We start from the raw sequence: 4,891 nt of genomic DNA, 5'->3' as shown, positions 1-4,891 counted from the left end.
TGGTAACACCTCCTATGGTAACACCTCATATGGCTATGGTAACACCTCCTATGGTAACACCTCCTATGGTAACACCTCCTATGGTAACACCTCCTGTGGTAACACCTCCTGTGGCTATGGTAACACCTCATATGGTAACACCTCCTATGGTAACACCTCCTATGGTAACACCTCCTATGGCTATGGTAACACCTCCTATGGTAACACCTCATATGGCTATGGTAACACCTCATATGGCTATGGTAACACCTCATATGGTAACACCTCCTATGGTAACACCTCCTACGGTAACACCTCCTGTGGTAACACCTCCTATGGCTATGGTAACACCTCCTATGGTAACACCTCATATGGTAACACCTCCTATGGCTATGGAAACATCTCCTATGGTAACACCTCCTATGGCTATGGTAACACCTCCTATGGTAACACCTCATATGGCTATGGTAACACCTCCTATGGTAACACCTCCTATGGTAACACCTTCTATGGTAACACCTCCTATGGTAACACCTCCTATGGTAACACCTCCTATGGCTATGGTAACACCTCCTATGGTAACACCTCATATGGTAACACCTCCTATGGCTATGGAAACACCTCCTATGGTCACACCTCCTATGGCTATGGTAACACCTCCTATGGTAACACCTCCTATGGCTATGGTAACACCTCCTATGTTAACAACTCCTATGGTAACACCTCCTATGGTAACACCTCCTATGGCTATGGTAACACCTCCTATGGTAACACCTCCTATGGTAACACCTCCTATGGCTATGGTAACACCTCCTATGTTAACAACTCCTATGGTAACACCTCCTATGGTAACACCTCCTATGGCTATGGTAACACCTCCTATGGCTATGGTAACACCTCCTATGGTAACACCTCCTATGGTAACACCTCTTATGGTAACACCTCCTATGGTAACACCTCCTATGAATACCCTCTTCATAATGCATTATATGTGCATTCATCTGCATAATACGCAATGCCAAATAACCTATTAGCTGCTATGTCATGCATCATAATAATGCATTAAGCAGATGTATTTATCATTCATTATGTATTGTGTCTTCTTTGTGTTGTCTTTCTCTTCATATTGTGGTGGTAGTGTGTGTTCCTTGATGCGCTCTGGGTCTCTCTGGATACTGGAGACAGACCACCACGCAACTCACTGTGGACAAAGAGAGATGGTTTAACCAAAAAAACGATTCATTTACACCCACACCACATCACACGCGCACAAAGTCAAACGTTTGACAACTTACCCTTTTAGCGTGGCACTGCATTGTGCAACCTGGGAGGAGTCATCTAGAAATTGAACAAAATAGGAAAATATATTATATTCTCCTACAGTTCTGAAGGTGATTTGATTGAATAAAGTATGAATATAATAATATGTCAGAGGAAACCTTTTCCTCACAGCATGTAAAGAAAGTGGAAGAGTTATGTTTTTACCGTTGTTCTGAGTGATGTTGATGTTACCTCCTACTTCCTTATTGCTGATCACTGGGGCACATAGACTGCTTCCACCCTCAGCTGTGAGGGAAGACTGGGGATTGTAGGCTGGGAAGACTGGGGATTGTCGGTCTGGGGGGACTGGGGATTGTAGACTGGGGAGACTGGGGATTGTAGGCTGGGGAGACTGGGGATTGTAGGCTGGGGAGACTGGGGATTGGAGACTGGGGATTGTAGGCTGGGGATTGTAGGCTGGGGAGACTGGGGATTGTAGGCTGGGGATTGTAGGCTGGGGAGACTGGGGATTGTAGGCCAGGAAGACTAGGAGAGACAATGAGAGATAGAGGTAACACTGGCCTCTATGTCCTCAACCTGGTACTACAACACAAGGCAATACTGACTTGAACCATTTCAGGGAAATTGGTCTCACCTTTGTTGAAAGAGCGTTTCTCCACTGTTGCCCTCTGCTTTCCTCCCTTCAGTGTACTCCTTTTTTCTTCCCAAAGACAAACTTCTCTTTTTGGAGAAAGCGGTAATGTCCCTCTCCTCTCTCCTCCCTTTGGAGCAATTGCTCCCCATCTCTTTCTCTCAAGTCTCAATCTACAGAACATGAGTGAACTCATGAAAACATATTTTTGTATTCTTCAGAAGTCCAAATGTCTAAAACGCCAAATGTGTACTGAACCTTACCAAATTAAAGACAATTGCTGTTACCTAGAAAACAGTTAGAAATATATTTTACTATTTTATGTATTTCAAATCCATTCGAGTTTGATAAATTGTCAATAACACTTGACTTTCTGTTCCACCACATCAGTAGCACCTAAATATTTGGTTCAAGAAAGATTTATTTCAGAAGTTAATCCAAAACAAACATAATATATTGTAATTATTGAAAGAAGATCCTTATCTTTCTGGTAATAGACATTTACTGCGGCGTCACAGTCATGTCGTCCGAGTTTGGCTGGTGTAGGTTGTTATTGTAAATTAGAATTTGTTCTTAACTGACTTGCCTAGTTAAATAAAGGTTCAATAAAAATAAATGTTATTGTGTGAGAGAGAGAGAGAGAGAGAGAGAGAGAGAGAGAGAGAGAGAGAGAGAGAGAGAGAGAGAGAGAGAGAGAGAGAGAGAGAGAGAGAGACAGACAGACAGACAGACAGACAGACAGACAGACAGACAGACAGACAGACAGACAGACAGACAGACAGACAGACAGACAGACAGACAGACAGACAGACAGACAGACAGTGAATGAAAATGAAACAGAATGAAACAGAATGAGAACCCCTATCCTAGAGAGAATGAAAAGGAAAGAGAACCCTCCCATCCTGCCAGATGTTTATCTTAGTCTCAGAGCACAGTAGGACTGTAAGCAAACAATCTCTACAAAGGCCCCAACAGTACAGAGTTCCAGATGGCTCATTGTTTGGCTAGTGCACTTTTTTATATTCTATTTGATGTATTTTAAGTGTGCAGATATTAGTTATCTGGGTAGAAAATACTGTTCCTTTTCCAACATTCACTGTTTTTCTAAGTATACAAAACACATTTCCTCAGTATTCCCCTAACTGCTGATAAACAGGATGCTGCTTATTTCCTGTTCCAACAACACCTACTCTCCTCTCAACCCCAGACTGTCGCCATGCAATTTCTTTCCCCAAAAGCTCTCTTACATAGGCAGTATTCACATTTCCTCTACCTCAAGATCTAATTAACATTTCAATTCCTGATCAAATTATAGTTGTGTCACATTTTCCCACAGCACGCACTCGCTCACTAAAGTAAAAAAAACTGAACAAACACATCGCCTTCCCCGTGGCTCAGTTGGTAGAGCATGGTGTTTACAACGCCAGCATGGTGTGTTATACATACTGGCCTTCCCCGTGGCTCAGTTGGTAGAGCATGGTGTTTACAACGCCAGCATGGTGTGTTATACATACTGGCCTTCCCCGTGGCTCAGTTGGTAGAGCATGGTGTTTACAACGCCAGCATGGTGTGTTATACATACTGGCCCTTCCCCGTGGCTCAGTTGGTAGAGCATGGTGTTTACAACACCAGCATGGTGTGTTATACATACTGGCCTTACCTGTGGCTCAGTTGGTAGAGCATGGTGTTTACAACACCAGCATGGTGTGTTATACATACTGGCCTTACCTGTGGCTCAGTTGGTAGAGCATGGTGTTTACAACGCCAGCATGGTGTGTTATATATACTGGTCTTCCCCGTGGCTCAGTTGGTAGAGCATGGTGTTTACAACACCAGCATGGTGTGTTATACTGGCCCTTCCCCGTGGCTCAGTTGGTAGAGCATGGTGTTTACAACACCAGCATGGTGTGTTATATATACTGGCCTTCCCCGTGGCTCAGTTGGTAGAGCATGGTGTTTACAACGCCAGCATGGTGTGTTATATATACTGGTCTTCCCCGTGGCTCAGTTGGTAGAGCATGGTGTTTACAACGCCAGCATGGTGTGTTATACATACTGGCCCTTCCCCGTGGCTCAGTTGGTAGAGCATGGTGTTTACAACGCCAGCATGGTGTGTTATACATACTGGCCCTTCCCCGTGGCTCAGTTGGTAGAGCATGGTGTTTACAACACCAGCATGGTGTGTTATACTGGTCTTCCCCATGGCTCAGTTGGTAGAGCATGGTGTTTGCAACGCCAGCATGGTGTTTGCAACGCCAGGGTTGCAATTTTCAAGTGTCTGCCTCAGATGATGAAAATAACTACCAAGATGTCCTCGATCCAATTTTAATTTGTATTATTTATTATTTAACCTTTATTTAACTACGCAAGTCAGTTAAGAACAAAGTGTTATTTACAATGACAGCCTACCAAAAGGCAAAAGGCTCCTGTGGGGACGGGGGCCTGGGATTTAAAAAATAAAATAAATACAATATAAATATAGGACAAAACACACTTCACAAAAAGAGAGACAACACAACACTACATAAAGAGAGACCTAAGACAATAACATAGCAAGGCAGCAACACATGACAACACAACATGGAAACAAAAAGGGTTCTTCTATGGGGACAGCGGAAGAATCCTTTTAGGTTCTAGATAGCACCTTTTTTCCTGAGAGTAGACCTATATTGCCGTGGTTTTCTGTAAAAATAAATGCAACAGGCCCTCTGGTGAATCTAGCAAGACAGCGAATCATTGCATCACCGACTAAGTATGAATATAATGAACATTTATGACTTGCACCGTTATGCAATTATTAAGAGACTAGATACAAAGAGCTAATCCTGGCAACCAATGTTCTAGCATTCATTAATGGAGGCAAGCAGATCAGAGATGTCAAGGTGGCATCCAATAATATGCTACAGTATGTGTACTGTATAGTGTACATAACAACTACCAATAGACCTTCTAAATAATAAGCATTTGGTCAATCAAATAATTACTCTGTAAAATGAGGAA

General features: G+C 43.0%; 1 long non-coding RNA gene across 1 annotated transcript; it reads right to left on the bottom strand.

The window, feature by feature from the left end:
- Window positions 1-354: 354 nt before the first annotated feature.
- On the bottom strand, window positions 355-2,691 carry LOC145876367 (uncharacterized). Its single transcript, XR_014391517.1, has 3 exons — window positions 1,465-2,691; window positions 1,275-1,317; window positions 355-1,180 (listed from the first exon to the last, which is right to left on the bottom strand). It is a non-coding gene; the product is annotated as an uncharacterized LOC145876367 (long non-coding RNA).
- Between the last annotated feature and the right edge of the window lie 2,200 nt (window positions 2,692-4,891).

This window comes from Salmo salar, unplaced genomic scaffold (genome assembly GCF_965601325.2).
Source record: "Salmo salar unplaced genomic scaffold, fSalSal1 ptg000578l, whole genome shotgun sequence".
Lineage (NCBI taxonomy): Eukaryota > Metazoa > Chordata > Actinopteri > Salmoniformes > Salmonidae > Salmo > Salmo salar.
Note: the sequence above shows the minus strand (reverse complement) of the source record. Positions and strands in the feature narration are given on the sequence as shown.